Below are 18,754 nucleotides of genomic sequence, written 5' to 3'. Positions count from 1 at the left end.
AAGAGAAGAAACCCAAGTCTGGACCTAAGCCTGAAACTGAGTGCTTCTACTGCAAGCAGACTGGTCACTGGAAGCGGAACTGCCCCAAGTATTTGGCGGATAAGAAGGATGGCAAAGTGAACAAAGGTATATGTGATATACATGTTATTGATGTGTACCTTACTAGAGCTCGCAGTAGCACCTGGGTATTTGATACTGGTTCTGTTGCTAATATTTGCAACTCGAAACAGGGACTACGGATTAAGCGAACACTGGCAAAGGACGAGGTGACGATGCGCGTGGGAAATGGTTCCAAAGTCGATGTGATCGCGGTCGGCACGCTACCTCTACATCTACCTTCGGGATTAGTATTAGACCTAAATAATTGTTATTTGGTGCCAGCGTTGAGCATGAACATTATATCTGGATCTTGTTTGATGCGAGACGGTTATTCATTTAAATCAGAGAATAATGGTTGTTCTATTTATATGAGTAATATCTTTTATGGTCATGCACCCCTGAAGAGTGGTCTATTTTTGATGAATCTCGATAGTAGTGATACACATATTCATAGTGTTGAAGCCAAAAGATGCAGAGTTGATAATGATAGTGCAACTTATTTGTGGCACTGCCGTTTGGGTCATATCGGTATAAAGCACATGAAGAAACTCCATACTGATGGACTTTTGGAACCACTTGATTATGAATCACTTGGTACTTGCGAACCGTGCCTCATGGGCAAGATGACCAAAATGCCGTTCTCCGGTACTATGGAGAGAGCAACAGATTTGTTGGAAATCATACATACAGATGTATGTGGTCCAATGAATGTTGAGGCTCGTGGCGGATATCGTTATTTTCTCACCTTCACAGATGATTTAAGCAGATATGGGTATATCTACTTAATGAAGCATAAGTCTGAAACATTTGAAAAGTTCAAAGAATTTCAGAGTGAAGTTGAAAATCATCGTAACAAGAAAATAAAGTTTCTACGATCTGATCGTGGAGGAGAATATTTGAGTTACGAGTTTGGTCTACACTTAAAACAATGTGGAATAGTTTCGCAACTCACGCCACCCGGAACACCACAGCGTAATGGTGTGTCCGAACGTCGTAATCGTACTTTACTTGATATGGTGCGGTCTATGATGTCTCTTACAGATTTACCGCTATCGTTTTGGGGTTATGCTCTAGAGACAGCCACATTCACGTTAAATAGGGCACCATCGAAATCCGTTGAGACGACACCTTATGAACTATGGTTTGGCAAGAAACCAAAGTTGTCGTTTCTTAAAGTTTGGGGTTGCGATGCTTATGTGAAAAAGCTTCAACCTGATAAGCTCGAACCCAAATCGGAGAAATGTGTCTTCATAGGATACCCAAAGGAGACAGTTGGGTACACCTTCTATCACAGATCCGAAGGCAAGACATTCGTTGCTAAGAATGGATCCTTTCTAGAGAAGGAGTTTCTCTCGAAAGAAGTGAGTGGGAGGAAAGTAGAACTTGATGAGGTAACTGTACCTACTCCCTTGTTGGAAAATAATACATCACAGGAACCGGTTTCTGTGACGTCAAAACCAACTAGTGAGGAAGTTGATGATGATGATCATAGAACTTCAGATCAAGTTAATACAGAACCACGTAGGTCGAACAGAGTAAGATCCGCACCAGAGTGGTACGGTAATCCTATTCTGGAAGTCATGCTACTAGATCATGATGAACCTACGAACTATGAAGAAGCGATGGTGAGCCCAGATTCCGCAAAATGGCTTGAAGCCATGAAATCTGAGATGGGATCCATGTATGATAACAAAGTATGGACTTTGGTTGACTTGCCCGATGGTCGGCAAGCAATTGAGAATAAATGGATCTTCAAGAAGAAGACTGACGCTGACGGTAATGTTACTGTCTACAAAGCTCGACTTGTTGCAAAAGGTTTTCGACAAGTTCAAGGGGTTGACTACGATGAGACCTTCTCACCCGTAGCGATGCTTAAGTCTGTCCGAATCATGTTAGCAATTGCCGCATTTTATGATTATGAAATTTGGCAAATGGATGTAAAAACTGCATTCCTGAATGGATTTCTGGAAGAAGAGTTGTATATGATGCAACCAGAAGGTTTTATCGATCCAAAGGGAGCTAACAAAGTGTGCAAGCTCCAACGTTCCATTTATGGACTGGTGCAAGCCTCTCGGAGTTGGAATAAACGTTTTGATAGTGTGATCAAAGCATTTGGTTTTATACAGACTTTTGGAGAAGCCTGTATTTACAAGAAAGTGAGTGGGAGCTCTGTAGCATTTCTAATATTATATGTGGATGACATATTATTGATTGGAAATGATATAGAATTTCTGGATAGCATAAAGGGATACTTGAATAAAAGTTTTTCAATGAAAGACCTCGGTGAAGCTGCTTACATATTGGGCATTAAGATCTATAGAGATAGATCAAAACGCTTAATTGGACTTTCACAAAGCACATACCTTGACAAAATTTTGAAGAAGTTCAAAATGGATCAAGCAAAGAAAGGGTTCTTGCCTGTATTGCAAGGTGTGAAGTTGAGTAAGACTCAAAGCCCGACCACTGCAGAAGATAGAGAGAAAATGAAAGTGTTCCCTATGCTTCAGCCATAGGCTCTATCATGTATGCAATGCTGTGTACCAGACCTGATGTGTGCCTTGCTATAAGTCTAGTAGGGAGGTACCAAAGTAATCCAGGAGTGGATCATTGGACAGCGGTCAAGAACATCCTGAAATACCTGAAAAGGACTAAGGATATGTTTCTCGTATATGGAGGTGACAAAGAGCTCATCGTAAATGGTTACGTTGATGCAAGCTTTGACACTGATCCGGACGATTCTAAATTGCAAACCGGATACGTGTTTACATTAAACAGTGGAGCTGTCAGTTGGTGCAGTTCAAAGCAAAGCGTCGTGGCGGGATCTACATGTGAAGCGGAATACATAGCTGCTTCGGAAGCAGCCAATGAAGGAGTCTGGATGAAGGAGTTCATATCCGATCTAGGTGTCATACCTAGTGCATCGGGTCCAATGAAAATATTTTGTGACAATACTGGAGCGATTGCCTTAGCGAAGGAATCCAGATTTCACAAAAGAACCAAGCACATCAAGAGACGCTTCAATTCCATCTGGGATCTAGTCCAGGTGGGAGACATAGAGATTTGCAAGATACATACGGATCTGAATGTTGCAGACCCGTTGACTAAGCCTCTTCCACGAGAAAAGCATGATCAACACCAAGACTCCATGGATGATGCAATCCTTTATCCATAGGATGATACGATGTTTGGCCTCTCCGAGAAAGCGCTCGCCGTCACCTCCAGGAATGTCAAGCTGTAGCTCTGAATATGGTGGGTCCACTGAAGGAAATATGCCCTAGAGGCAATAATAAAGTTATTATTTATTTCCTCATATCATGATAAATGTTTATTATTCATGCTAGAATTGTATTAACCGGAAACATAATACATGTGTGAATATATAGACAAACAGAGTGTCACTAGTATGCCTCTACTTAACTAGCTTGTTAATCAAAGATGGTTATGTTTCCTAACCATGAACAAGGAGTTGTTATTTGATTAACAAGGTCACATCATTAGTTGAATGATCTGATTGACATGACCCATTCCGTTAGCTTAGCACTCGATCGTTTAGTATGTTGCTATTGCTTCCTTCATGACTTATACATGTTCCTATGACTATGAGATTATGCAACTCCCGTTTACCGGAGGAACACTTTGTGTGCTACCAAACGTCACAACGTAACTGGGTGATTATAAAGGTGCTCTACAGGTGTCTCCGAAGGTACTTGTTGAGTTGGCGTATTTCGAGATTAGGATTTGTCACTCCGAATGTCGGAGAGGTATCTCTGGGCCCTCTCGGTAATACACATCACTTAAGCCTTGCAAGCATTTCAACTAATGAGTTAGTCGTGAGATGATGTATTACGGAACGAGTAAAGAGACTTGCCGGTAACGAGATTGAACTAGGTATTGGATACCGACGATCGAATCTCGGGCAAGTAACATACCGATGACAAAGGGAACAACGTATGTTGTTGTGCGGTTTGACCGATAAAGATCTTCGTAGAATATGTAGGAACCAATATGGGCATCCAGGTCCCGCTATTGGTTATTGACCGGAGACATGTCTCGGTCATGTCTACATTGTTCTCGAACCGTAGGGTCCGCACGCTTAAGGTTTCGGTGACAGTTATATTATGAGTTTATGTATTTTGATGTACCGAAGGTTGTTCGGAGTCCCGGATATGATCACGGACATGACGAGGAGTCTCGAAATGGTCGAGACATAAAGATTGATATGTTGAACGGATATATTTGGAGCACCGGAAAGGTTCCGGAGAAGTTTGGAGCTCCGGGAGGTTACCGAAACCCCCCCCGGAGGTATATGGGCCTTATTGGGCCCATATAGGAAGAAGGGAGAAGGAACAAGGGAGGGGGGCGCGCCCCCCCCCAGCCCAATCCGAATTGGGGAGGGGGGCCGGCCCCCCCTTTCCTTTCTCCTTCCCCCTCTTCCTAATACTACTACTAGTACTACTTCCTAATACTAGTACTCTTTCCTTCCCCCTCCAAATAAGATAAGGAAAAAGGGGGGAAACCTACTTGGAGTAGGTTTCCCCCTCCCCTATGGCGCGCCCCCCTCGGGCCGGCCACCTCCTCCCTCCCTCCTTTATATACGGGGGTAGGGGGGCACCCTAGGACACACAAGTTGATCATTGAGATCGTTCCTTAGCCGTGTGCGGTGCCCCCCTCCACGATATTACACCTCGGTCATATTGTAGCGGTGCTTAAGCGAAGCCCTGCGACAGGAGAACATCAAGATCGTCACCACGCCGTCGTGCTGACGGAACTCCCCCTCGGAGCCTCTACTGGATTGGAGATCGAGGGTGCGTCATCGAGCTGTACGCGTGTCAAGAACTCGGAGGTGCCGGAGTAACGGTGCTTGGATCGGTTGGACCGGGAGGACGTACGACTACTTCCTCTACGTTGCGTCAACGCTTCCGCTTCGGTCTACGAGGGTACGTAGACAACACTCTCCCCTCTCGTTGCTATGCATCACCATGATCTTGCGTGTGCGTAGGAAATTTTTTGAAATTACTACGTTCCCCAACATCCACCACCTCATCAACCAAGACACGAGCATAGCCCGCTGGAATCGGGTTGCAATGGAAGGTTACCTCGGGGAGATTTGTAAAAGCAACGCCGTCCACCACCTTCATGGATATGTTCTTCATTTTGACATGTAGCTCGCAGTTAGTGTTCTCCGTGATGTCATCCACGGGGTATCTACCCAGCATTGCGCCGTCCGGGACGGAACCGACGCTGCTTCTCGGCATGGATGGGCCGGTGTTATCCAATGCAGGATCATCCGCTAGCTACTGCAGCTGCTGAGACCCCCTTTGCTGGGTAAGTGAGTCGATCTACTCCTGCTGCCGCTGGAATTTGACTGCCAATTTCGCTTGACTTGCTTCTAGGCCTTGAAGGCGTTCCTAGTCCCGCTTCCTCTGCTCCTCCTCCATCTTCCTCTTCTTCTACTCCGCAATCTTCTTTCTCGCACGGGTTCTGTAGTCGGTGTTCCATTCTGAAAACCCCTCATACCACAGAATAGCGCCCTTGCCTCGTGTTCTTCCCGGGTGTTCAGGATTTCCCAGGGCACGTGTAAGCTCGTCGTTTTCTCTATTGGGCTGGAACACCCCCGATCGTGCCTCTCTATTGCAACAAGTATCGCATCGTCGGCTCCCTTCAGACTTGCCCTCGTCAAAACATTGCCTGTCTCCGGGTCCAACTCCCCCCATGCGCATAGAACCAAGTCCTGACCCTAGGGGGCCAGCTCTTAGTAACCGGAGTGACACCTGCATCCTCCATCTCTTTCTCAGACTTATCCCACTTAGGCATTGCCACCGCATAGCCACCTGGCCCCAGCTTATGGAACTTATCCTTTTTTTCGGCATTCTTCTTGTTTATTCTCGACCGTTCCTTAGCTAATTCCGAATCCTTGAATTTCACGAAATCGTCCCAATGAGCACGTTGGTTCTCTAGTGTTCCCTCGAATATTGGAGTCTTCCTTCCTCCCTTGACGTACTTGTTCCATTCACGATTCTTGTGGTTCTTGAATGCAACCGCCATCTTGATAAGAGCAGCGTCCTTGACTTTCTGCACATCTGCTTCTGTGAAATGATCTGGTAGGGTGAAATGTTCCATGAGAGTATCCCAAAGCAGATCTTTTTGATTCTTGTCGACAAAAGTAACATCTGGACGTGGCTTTGTTGGCTCTCTCCATTCTTGAAGTTTGATCGGGAGTTGGTCCTTCACAAGAACTCCGCACTGACGAACGAACTTGTCTGCAATATTCTTAGGCGCTAATGGTTCGCCAATAGGGCTGCATGCCTCGATATTGTACTTTACGCCCTGCTTCAACTTTTTGTTCGGGCCTCGTTTCGTCCTTTTGCCTGAAGATTTGCTCGATCCGGATGGCTGAAAGAACAAAGATCGATTCGTTAATATATCTTCAAGTCATTTAAAACATGTGATGATCACCAGATGCCTGCTTATATAAATATATATACCTCGCCGGTCTTTGTTGTTTCAGGATCAACATGTTCTTCATCATCGTCATAATCGTAGTTCATGACTTCATCAATTCGGTCGTCGCGATCGAATATCATATCACCCTCTCCGGTGTTGTTTAGAAATTCGGAGCCGTCATAATCTTCTTCATTCTGATCATCATCTGGCCCGCATATCATATCAAACATGGTCTGTTCTCCCTCTCTGTCGGTATTGTCTGCCATAGCTTTTATTTAACTAATCCAAAAGAAATATAAAACAATTTAGTATTCAAATTACATCGTCTCAAATAATAGATATAATCTCGAATACATCATCTAGAATAATAGATATAATCTCGAATACATCGTCTCAAATAATATATAATATTGAATAGTACATCACTGGCTAGGTACCTAATAAAGATCGAATACTACAGAAGAATCTAGGACACTCGCGGTTCCTGCGGCGCGGGCAGTGGACACCCAAAGAGAAGGAACCCTCACAGGATCATAGCTGAAGTGAGATCCCCGAAGAAACTGCCAGGTATTGGAGAACCTGCCGTCCTCTAACGCAACCATGTAGCGATGGACGTGCTCGTCCTCCTCCCTGACACGGCGACGTACCACCTTCGACGGAGCCGGGTCCCTCCGCACCGAAACTGGCCCACGCGAACGCCACCAAACAAGATCAGGGTCGACGACGGGACCCGGGGTCGGGTTCCTCATCAAGCGGCACGCCCCTCCAGGCAGCACCTCCCAGTGCCAGCCCGGCGGAGCCCAGTCCCGGACATGGGTCGGCTGGACGTCGTCGCGGACGGGTCGACTGCGAGGATGCGGGCCGGGCATCGTCGAGAACAAATACTAGCTATATGCCCGCAAAAAGTAACATTTTTTTAATGATTGGATTTTGATAACTAAAATTTCTAACATTTCTATATAACACTAATTATGCTATCATTGCATATGTCAAAAATCTATATACTATTTCATACTAATTAAGCATCTAACACTAAAAACAGAAAACACAACTTCTATACATCCATTAAAAACTGAAAAACAACATTATATAAAAAATTTCCATACTAATTAAACACTAATTATATCCATCTAACATGCATTCATACATATATAATAGTGAAAAAATAATAATCTAAATAATCTAAACTAATTAAACATACAAAATACGTGTATACTAATATATACATGCATTAATTCATACAGATGTACGTGTGTGTGTGTGTGTGTGTGTGTTCACATGCATGCTTGTGTGTGTGTGTGTATGGGCTCGGGGAGGGGCGGCGCCCATGGTGGCCGCCGGGGGTGAGGGAGAGGGGTTAGAGGGGGAGAGGTCATAGCGGGGCGACGGCGACGGCGAGGCGACGGCGAGGCGACGACCGGGCGGCGACGGCGGGGACGGCGCGACGGGGACGGGGACGGCGTGACGGGGACGGGCCCGGGGCGGCGACGGGGACGGGGGCGGCGACGGGGACGGGGGCGGCGACGGAGACGATCGAGGGCGGCGGCGACGGCGACGGAGATGGAAACAGAGGAACAAACAGAGAGGGTAAACGAAATTTCGGACGTGTTGTATATATAGAGGGCACCTTTAGTACCGGTTGGAGCCACCAACCGGTACTAAAGGCCTGTTTTGGCCAGGCCAAGCGGCGGGAACCGCACCCCTTTAGTACCGGGTCGTGGCACCAACCGGTACTAAAGGCCCCCCCTTTAGTACCGGTTGGAGCCACCAACCGGTACTAATGGCCGTGCGCTGCCACCCGCGGTGCGCTATGTTTAGTCCCACCTCGCCGAGCGAAGGGCAGCCGCACTGGTTTATAAACCCAGCCGCGGCTGTCGAGGAGGGCCATGATACTCGCTCTGCTGGTCGTGGCCGCCTCCTCGCCGCGCGCCGGCCTCTGCCTCCTCACCGCCGCCCTCTGCTCACCGCGCGCCGGCTCGGGCGTGCCGGAGCTGCCGCAGGGCGAGCTCAAGGAGCGGTGGCGCCCGGCCGCTTCCTCGCTGCGTGCCATGCGTCCTCCTCGTCGAGGTGCAGAGGTGCTTGGGGTGGACACGGCTGGAAATATTTGCCCCCCAAGCCTAAAACTTGCGCCGGCGCAGCCCCAGCGGGACGAAAAAACGGCCCTGGGGGGCACAACGGCTGGAGATGCTCTAACATTTCTACTTCTCTGGCAAGAGCACAATTAATGAACTGTGCCAAACACACTCCATTCCACAAGTGGAAAATGTTAATGCACCGAACATGAATATCACATACAAGTTACCTATAACTTTCTAGCAACAAATAGTAAATGAAACTTCACCTTTTTAGCGGAATACATGTATCGCTCTGTAGGTTTGGAACTTGAAAAATACTTCATCCATTCAAAATACATAGACATTTTTTAGAATTGATCAGTCAACTTTATATTTTAACCAGCAACTGCTTCGTAAATACTCATTATAGTTGTATCTGGATAGTTTTACTAGATGTGCTGTAATAAGTATCCTTACGAAATGCCTCCATAGAATTTGTTCCTAAATATAAGACATTTTGGCAGTTCAAATTGAACGGCCAAAACGTCTTACATTAGGAACAGAGAGTGTATTATTTTTTTCTATTCAGCTTCTAGCCCAATGGGACAGCTTCTTTGCTGATGCAAAAAAATTAAAGTGCTCTTGCTTGCTGCTACAGAAAATGAGCAGCAACATGCATGGTTGCTGCATCTCCAAAAGTACAACACAGACCCCAAGGCACAGACTGCATAATGTAGGGTGTGAGGAACTGAGGATAGGAGGTGTATGTGCATGGGAGCATAGCAAAAACACTCTCAATATATATGCTTATAATATAACGGAAATTTGATTACAGCTAAAGTTAGGTCCCAGAAATAATTCTTAAATTTTGTCGCCGTCAAAATGAAGAAGAGTTTTTAACGTTGGCATTTTTTTTCGAAAAGGGGATACCCCGGCCTCTGCATCAGCATGATGCATACGGCCCTCTTATTAACAAAATAAAGTAGTATCAACAAGGTTCCAAAGGTCCTGAAAAATGAAAAAAGAAGCAAAACGAGCTCACACAGGGCCCGGATAAGCTAGATACATCAAACTAGCCACATCAAAGTGCCACAACCGGCTGGGCAAACTAGATAGGAATACTAAATGCCTATCCTATTACATGACCGCCATCCAAACCGGTTGAAGATATCCCGAGCTGCCATCTCCCAACGGACAGACCCAGTAACCAAATGCTCCCTGGCCTCCGTCTGGGTGAGTAGCGACCACGAACGAATGAGAGCCGTAGTCCGGAATAAAACCTGCAAAAAATGTATACATGATGTTCTGTTAAAGACCAAGTCGTTTCTGCAGTTCCAGATGGTCCACAGCAAAGCACAAACCCCCACCCGAATATGTCTCCCTAGGTTTGGCTCAATCCCATTAAGCCATGTCCCAAATAAAGTAGTAACAGAATTCGGTGGTTTGATGTTAAAAGCAATGTGGACCGTCTGCCATAGAACCTTTGCAAGCGGACAATCAAAAAAGAGATGTTTGATAGACTCATCCTGATCACAGAAACTACACCTAGTAGGTCATGTCCAATTGCGCTTCTTCAAGTTGTCCTTAGTTAAAATTACTTGTTTATGAACAAACCACATAAAGACTTTTATTTTCAAAGGAACTTTGACATCCCAAACATGTTTGGACGTGGGAATGGAGCTCGAATTAATAACATCAATATACATTGATTTAACCGTGAAGCCTCCAGACTTAGTCAACTTCCAGCGCAATTCATCAGGTTGTTGAGACAGCTGGATATCCATCAGCCTTCTAACTAGATGGAGCCATTGTTCCCAACGATTGCCCGCTAGCACTCGTCTGAACTGAATATTAAGGGGGATAGATTGGAAAACCGAAGCAATGACCACCTCCTTTCGTTGAACAATACGATACAAGGAGGGATATTGGATGGCCAGTGGTACGTCACCAAGCCAAGTGTCCTCCCAGAAACGCGTGCTCGAGCCGTTTCCTACAACAAACTTTGTCCTATTAACGAAAACCTGCTTGACCTTCATGAGCCCCTTCTAGAAAGGCGAGTCAGTCGGCCTTACAGAGACTTGCGACAAAGTTTTTGACTGGAGGTACTTGCCACGAAGGATCTGTGCCCACACAACATCCGTCTCCGACGAGAGCTTCCACAGCCACTTGCTAAGAAGGCACTTGTTCTTAATTTCTAGATTCTCAATACCTAGACCCCCTTGGTCCTTCGGTCTACAAATAATGTCCCACTTAGCAAGTCTGTATTTTCTTTTCAGCTCATCACCCTGCCAGAAGAACCGCGATCTATAGAAGTCCAGTCTCTTCCTGACTCCAACTGGTACCTCAAAGAACGAAAGAAGAAACATCGGCAAACTTGTGAGCACCGAATTAATTAGGATTAACCGGCCTCCATAAGATAAGAGCTTGCCCTTCCAGCAGCTCAGTTTCTTCTCAAAACGGTCTTCAATGCACTTCCATTCTCTATTCGTTAGCCTACGATGGTGGATAGGGATCCCTAAGTATGAGAAAGGTAACTGTCCCAACTCACACCCAAACAATTGTTTGTAGGCTTCCTGCTCATCTTTGGCCCTGCCAAAGCAGAACAACTCACTCTTATGAAAGTTGATCTTCAGCCCAGTCAATTGTTCGAATAGGCATAACACCAGCTTCATATTCCTAGCCTTACAGACGTCATGCTCCATAAAGATGATCGTATCATCAGCGTATTGTAGGATAGAAATGCCTCCATCAACCAGATGAGGCACCAATCCACCTACTTGACCATTTTCCTTAGCCCGTCCTATCAGAATTGCCAACATATCTACCACAATGTTAAACAAGATAGGGGACATTGGGTCTCCTTGTCGTAAGCCTTTGTGAGTCTGAAAGTAATGACCTATATCATCATTAACTTCAATTCCCACACTACCTTTTTGCGTAAATGATTGCACCTGCCTTCGCCAGGCTTCATCAAACCCTTTCATACGCAAAGATTGTTGGAGAAATGGCCACTTTATCTTATCATACGCTTTCTCGAAATCCACTTTAAAAATCACTCCATCCAATTTTTTGGAGTGGATTTCATGGAGCGTTTCATGCAAAACTACCACCCCTTCTAGAATGTTTCTGTCTGGCATGAACGCGGTTTGGGATTGATGCACCACAAAATGCGCAATCTGTGTGAGCCTGTTGGTCCCGACCTTTGTGAAAATTTTGAAACTAACATTTAGGAGACAGATCGGCCTGAATTGCTCAATTCTTACCGCATCCGTCTTCTTAGGTAGTAATGTGATAGTCCCAAAATTCAGGTGGAATAATTGAAGCTGTCCAGAGAAAAGATCGTGAAACATAGGTAGTAAATCCCCCTTAATAATGTGCCAGCACTTCTTATAAAACTCGGCCGGGAAACCATCCGGACCAGGAGCCTTATTATTTTTCATTTGAGTAATTGCCTCAAGAACCTCCTTCTCCGAGAACGGGGCAAGCAGAATATCATTATCAGCAGCCGAAAGCTGAGGTATATCCTCAGTCATGGACTCATCAAGTGACACCGTATTCTCCTCCGGTGGACCAAATAACTGCTTATAATACTCAGTGATATAAGTTTTCAGGTTATCCTGACCTAAAATTGTACCCTCGTCCTGCTCAAGCTGAAAGATTCGCTTCTTTCTGTGCTTGCCATTAGCAATTAAATGAAAGAACTGAGTATTCGCGTCCCCCTGGACCACTTTACGAACCTTAGCACGTAAAGCCCACTTCAGTTCTTCTTCACGTAGAAGTTCTTTCAACCGCTTTTCCGCCTCATTTTTAACCTGAAGCTCTGCGGGGACTAAAATATTAGACTCGGCTTTAACGTCCAAGTCATGAACAAGAGAAAGGAGTCTATCCTTTTCAATCATATACGCACCACTAAGATGCTTAGCCCAACCCCTCAAGAAGCTTCTCAAATTCCTAATCTTATTCTGCCAACGCTCAATGGGTGTTCTACCGCGAACCTCCCTAGCCCATTCCCTGGCAATCAAGTCAAAGAACCCCTCACGTTCGAACCATGACGTCTCAAAAGAGAAAGTGTTCTTATTTCCCACGTGGTTCGGCTCCCCTGAGTCCACGAACAATGGGGTATGATCAGATATTCCCCTCGACAGGGCTTGCACCGTGACCAACGGGAATTTTTGTTCCCACTCCACGCTTGCAAGAACCCGATCAAGTTTTTCGTAAGTTGGGTTTGGCATAGCGTTGGCCCAAGTAAACTTTTGACCCGAGAGTTCTATCTCTCTCAGATCCAAGCTTTCAATAATGGTGTTGAACATGAATGACCATCTACCGTCAAAGTTGTCATTGTTCTTCTCCTCCCGCCTCCGGATGATATTGAAATCTCCTCCGACTAAAATCGGTAGTTGTTGGCATTTAGTATTTGTAGATACTAGAGGGTGTACATTTATTTTATAGGCAACAAAGAGGTGAGTAGATGCACTGAAGAAAGGATCATGCTCTTTCGTTTTATGAGAGATGAGCGCAAAAATCAGCTGTTTCAACTGTCATCCTCTAGTATCGTGCTTTCTCGTACTCAGTTCAAGGACCACCCAGCCTTCTTCTAAATCCTTTCCTCTCCAGCGTCCATCTCCTTTAATCTGCCACCATCTCTGATGACCACACTCCACCAATTCCTGCGAGTGAATTTGTCATTCGTTCATCAAAGCTATGATAAACATTGATAAACCATGATATGCTCGACACTTTTTCTGTAATTTACCGTGCAGAAAGTTGACACATAATTAGCTAAAAGGTAGTTGACACATAATTAGTAGTCAAAAGTTATCACGACCAAGATTACTGTGGTAGTAATCTTGAGAGGTAGGAGGTCTAGGGCAAGGTTTATACACCCTTGTGCCTGAGTTAGATACTTAGATTATGTGGCTGTGGAGGAGAACCACCCCTTTTCTTGATTCATTTTTCTGATGCCAGTTACACGAGTACTCTACTCCCTGGCCTATATAGCAGGCAGCCACCTACTCCTAATTCTAAACAACGACAAATACATGCAAATAAACAATGGGACTGATCCTATTATCCCGGGAGTGAGAGTTCCCCATTCTGCTCTATGGTTCCAGACATAAAATAATCAGTTTCCTGGCACTACAGACATGAAGCAAGAGAAACCATCCTTTAATTAATCAGTTTCCTGCAGTATGGCTATTTTGCAATGTGAGAACAACATATTATACCAATAGAACTATGATATTTCATTCTGCAATTTTATTTTCATTGAATTTGTGCAATTCACACTTCTGTTTGACATTTCATTACTGTTTTGCTCTTCTTTTAGAAAATTATAAATGCTCACAATAGTAAACTTGTGTTTTAATATCTTCTCATGCCCTGTATGACATTCACCAGTGCTTCTCCTTTCTTTATTTCTTCCTTTCCTTTATCATGTACAACAGTACAAGCAATCGAGGGAGATGTCACCTAACTTTCTCATGGCTAAATCTGTTTCTACAAAATACTGTTACGATTTTAAGAACCATATTCCGACCTAGATTAGTATATTGACTGAAGCTTAATTATGGAGGAAAGAAAAGAATTAATAACACAAAAGGTGCAGCACCAAGCTCTCCTGCACATTGAAATCGGCAGCAAGCCACTCTTGGGTTGTAAAAAGGTCCATTTTACTCCCTTAAAAAGAAGTTCCTCCACTCCTCTGAGTTCAACCTGCTTGCGCACGATGCACCCGCCCAGCCCGAGCGGCTCCATTTTCTTATCACACTTCAAGGTGTGTCCTAGGCTCCTATGCTGAGCTGAGCTCAGCCAGGGGAAACCCTTTTTCGGTAAGATCCTGATATCGCTGGCATATGTCGGGCAGGCAAGGTGTGTGCCATACGGGTCCAGCTGATAACCATGTTGCTGCGCCGTGAGCCTATGAGCTATGGTGAATTAAGTCACAGGCGCTGTTCATCTCTCTATATAGTTTGGCATGCCATAGCTCGGTTAAACCCCTCTGCATCCCCAGGTCCTCCTCCTCGAGCAGCATGCTTCACGTGCCTGGGAGATTAAACCATGTTCCATGTGTCTGGAACTAAGCTTGGACTACGTATGAGTCGGCCAAGGTGCTTCCAACTTAACATGCATGGATGGTTTTTGTAGGTTTTTTCCACATGCCTAGCTTTATCATTTGATTAATTTAGTCCTTTGCACATCATCATTAATGTGGCAATTTCCAGAGCCATACACGTAAAGTAATAATCTAGTATTACCGGAGTACTTGCACTAAGATCATTGCAAAGGGGGAGGAAGACTTCAGATGAGTAAAACTAAAGATATGTCAAATAGCAACCAAAAAGATAGACGGCAGAGAAACTTGTTATATAGCTAAAAATCAAATGTCGCACCTCAACTTTTTACTATACAAACTCCCACATGAGCAATAGTGAAAAGTAGAAAATGTGTTATGCATGATTACAATTTGTTGACGTACTAAGTAATTCTATTCATACGGATTTCAGGTATTTAAAAGGGCAATAAATTTGGATGAGCAATACCCTGATCTGGCTGAACAAGCAAAACTGATTTTGAGGAAGTGCGGAGGGCTTCCCCTTGCACTAATCACCATAGGTGGGTTCTTGGCAAACCAACCAAAAACTGCTTTTGAATGGAGAAAACTGAATGAGAATATCAGTGCTGAGCTGGAGATGAATCCTAATCTTGAGACTGTAAAAGCAGTCCTTATGAAAAGCTATGATGGTTTACCCTATTACCTCAAGGCTTGTTTTTTTTATCTGGCCATCTTTCTTGAAGATCAGCAGATTGCACGGAGACGCTTAGTACGTCGGTGGCTTGTAGAGGGTTACTCGAGTGAGGTGTGTGGCAAGTCTATAGAGGAAGTATTGGACTCTTATTTCGTGGAACTCATAGGCAGGAGCATGATCCTGCCATCTCAACAGTCAATTCATAGTAGGAAAGGAATTGACTCATGCCATGTCCATGATCTCATTCGTGAAATTGCCATCTCAAAGTCTAGGGAGGAAAATCTTGTTTTCACATTGGAGGAAGGGTGCAGCTTAAATAACCAAGGCACAGTGCGTCATCTTGCTATAAGCAGTGATTGGGAGGGAGATCAGTATGAGTTTGAGAATATGGTAGACTTGTCCCGTGTACGATCGTTGACAGTGTTTGGAAACTGGAGGCCGTTTTATATTTCTGATAAGATGAGGTTACTACGAGTGCTGGATTTGGAAGGCGAGTGGGATCTAGTTGATCATCATCTTGAGCACATTGGGAAGCTTGTACATCTTAGATATCTTTCTCTAAGGGGACATTATAATATATTTCACCTGCCAAACTCATTGGGGAACCTGAGACAACTCCAGACATTAGATATTTCAGGTACCAGCATAATGAAGCTGCCAAGGACCATCATCAAGCTTGAGAAGATGCAACACATTCTTGCTAGCGGTGTAGCGGAGTATCATTATGATATATATGAAGGTGCAGATGAGCGGTCCCTAATGAGTTTGCCTTTATGTTCAGCGCGTTATTGTGTGGCATATTGTGCACCTAATAGGCTGGGAAGGCAACTTGAACTTAACGATGGTGCACTTAATAGGCGTGATGTATGCACAGCTTTCTGTTGTAACATATTACCTTATTATGCGGCAAGAGGACGAAATACAGGTGGACTTGAAGTGCCAAGAGGAATTCGGAAACTAAAGGCCCTGCACACACTTCGTACCATGGACATATCAATGGGGAAGCCTGTTCTAGAAGATATAAAAAGGCTCACCCGGTTGCGCAAGTTAGGAGTGACAGGCATCAACAAGAGAAATGGTCAAGGGTTGTGTTCAGCAATTGCTGCTCTCAGGAGCCTGGAGTCATTGTCACTGAAATCACATGGAGAGACAGGTTTATCAGGCGCTTGGATGGCCTGTCGTCACCTCCAGAAAACCTGCAGAGCCTCAAGTTGATAGGCAACCTGGTGAAACTGCAGGAGTGGATCCAAGGACTCAAAAATCTGGTGAAGTTGAAGCTAGAGCGGTCGAGGATATCGGAGCATGTTGCAGCCATACAAGTTCTTGGCAATCTACCAAACCTGGCCACCCTGCGTCTATTGCATGACTCGTTTGCTGGTGAAGAGGTCTGTTTCAGTTTATGTGGGGGTGCATTCCCGAGCCTGAAGGTGCTGGAGCTGTATGGGATAGAAAGCCTCAGGTCGGTGGGATTTGAAGAAGGAGCAGCCCCTAAGCTTGAGTTGCTACAGTATTCTAAACCGAGGAGCAGTCCCAGTGTTGGATTGTTCTGTGGGTTACCACATCTGCCAAGCCTCAAGGAATTTATGCTGAATACGAGGGAGTGGGGTGATACCGAGTTGGTGGAGTACTTGCGTGGCCAGCTGGCAGAGAATCAAAACGGGCCTGTTTTGAAGAGTTGGGATCGTGGGGAGTAGCTAGCTGTATGCAACTCCCCTTCTCTCCCTTGTATATTACTCCATATTCATGTATTATTACCTCTCTCCCTTGTAGTACAGTAGTATTTCTTTTGATTGAGTGGATGAATCAAGACCGCCTACGCCTAGGAAAGCTCATTTTATATAACCAACTGCACTGCACTGCACGTGTAAGGTGCTACGTACGTACTTCCTTTGTGTGATAGCAAATGACATCTCGTCGTGAATATTGGATCGGAGTAGTAATTTATCATACGATGATTTAGGAAACAGAGAAAGTGCCTCCCACTATATTGATCGTCTTCATATGACGCTGCTAGTGTGGACAAGTGGAGAGGATCACGTGTCCACTCTGCTCTGCTCACCCAGAACCGCGGTTATTCTTGGTTTCTCTAGTGCATTAGCGTACTAAAAATTCTTTGTCAGTGTGAACTTTGATCCTGCATCAGCATACTTCAAATTTCGTGTGTCGTCATTTGTGAACAGAGCCTATTCTATTGAAGCCCAGACATGGAGAAATGCAAGCTGTCGATATGTATGTAACACCATCACCATGGAAACCTATGTATGTATGAAGCAGCAGTAGGAGTACGAACAGGAAGCGGAGGCCAGCCAACCACATTCATCTAACGGGTTGGGTCTCAAGGCATTCAAGGCCATCCACTGCTTCTCTGTGGTGGTATTCAGTTGGTTTTCTCTGGAACTCCGACTCTGCCATTTGTTTATTTACTGTAAAAACACAAACGTTATAACCGCATGGCATATGTGGTCAGCAAACTTGAAAAACACAAGTGTTACACGTGGCTCCGTGGAGACTAAAATTATGGGCGGGGATTTTTTAAACTGTCAGTCTACGCCCATAGTAATATGTTCCTTCCTTGAACAGTAGAATCCAAAAAACTTATCAAATAAATTCAAAACAAACTGATTTTTTGTCCACAAATATTGTTTAGTTTCCTACCTGCATGTAAATTTTCCTCATTAAACTTTGCACGTTGGCGAAAATCAGAGTTTTCCCGCAAAAAAGAATAATTCAGACTTGTTGATTTTTTAAAATATAATTTTTCAGATTCTATTGTTCAACCGACTGCATTTGTATCCGGAGCAGAATTTTTGTATCTATTGCAAGTGGATTTGCATACTGATGGAGAGAAGTATTGGACATCATAGAGAGAAAAGTGGGATCCATGGTTAGTTACTGCAAGTGGGCCCCAGAAATGACGGTACAGTATCTTGTGGTAGATAAATAAATTCTGCCGCGATGCACATGGGAATGGTAGGCAGGAATAAATGTGAACTTTGAAAAGTAAAATAAAACGCGGGACAACAGTGGCACACTGGAAACTATCTTTTTCGTACGTGTGATCCGGATGTGCAACCATAAAGAGAGTAGGCCAATAGATCTTCACATCACTAAGGCCCCGCTTGGATTGCCGTTTTCGAAACGGTTTACAGGCGTAAAACATACCACCGTAGCAAAAAACGAGCGGCCTACTTGGAAAGTCGTTTCTGCGCCGTAAGTTTTACACCCGTGTTCCTTTACGCTTGTATTCTGCTCGTAATCGATCGGTTTACAAATACACTGCTCGAGCCATCGTTTTCCCTCGTATTTCCAGTGTCGCGCTTGATCTTGATTGACTGGAGCACGACGCAAGCGCCGCAGCGGCTTGACCGGACCACGCTGAGGACACCGCCGTTCGGCGGACTCACCATCGTC

At 44.9% G+C, this 18,754-nt stretch overlaps 1 pseudogene; it reads left to right on the top strand.

The window, feature by feature from the left end:
- The first annotated feature begins 8,429 nt into the window (after window positions 1–8,429).
- LOC123068077 (disease resistance protein PIK6-NP-like) lies at window positions 8,430–17,037 on the top strand (annotated as a pseudogene).
- Window positions 17,038–18,754: the final 1,717 nt, after the last annotated feature.

The sequence above is a fragment of the Triticum aestivum genome, chromosome 3B, assembly GCF_018294505.1.
Source record: "Triticum aestivum cultivar Chinese Spring chromosome 3B, IWGSC CS RefSeq v2.1, whole genome shotgun sequence".
In the NCBI taxonomy this organism is placed as follows: domain Eukaryota; kingdom Viridiplantae; phylum Streptophyta; class Magnoliopsida; order Poales; family Poaceae; genus Triticum; species Triticum aestivum.
The sequence above is the reverse complement of the archived record's forward strand: the minus strand, read 5'-3'. Positions and strand labels throughout refer to the sequence as shown.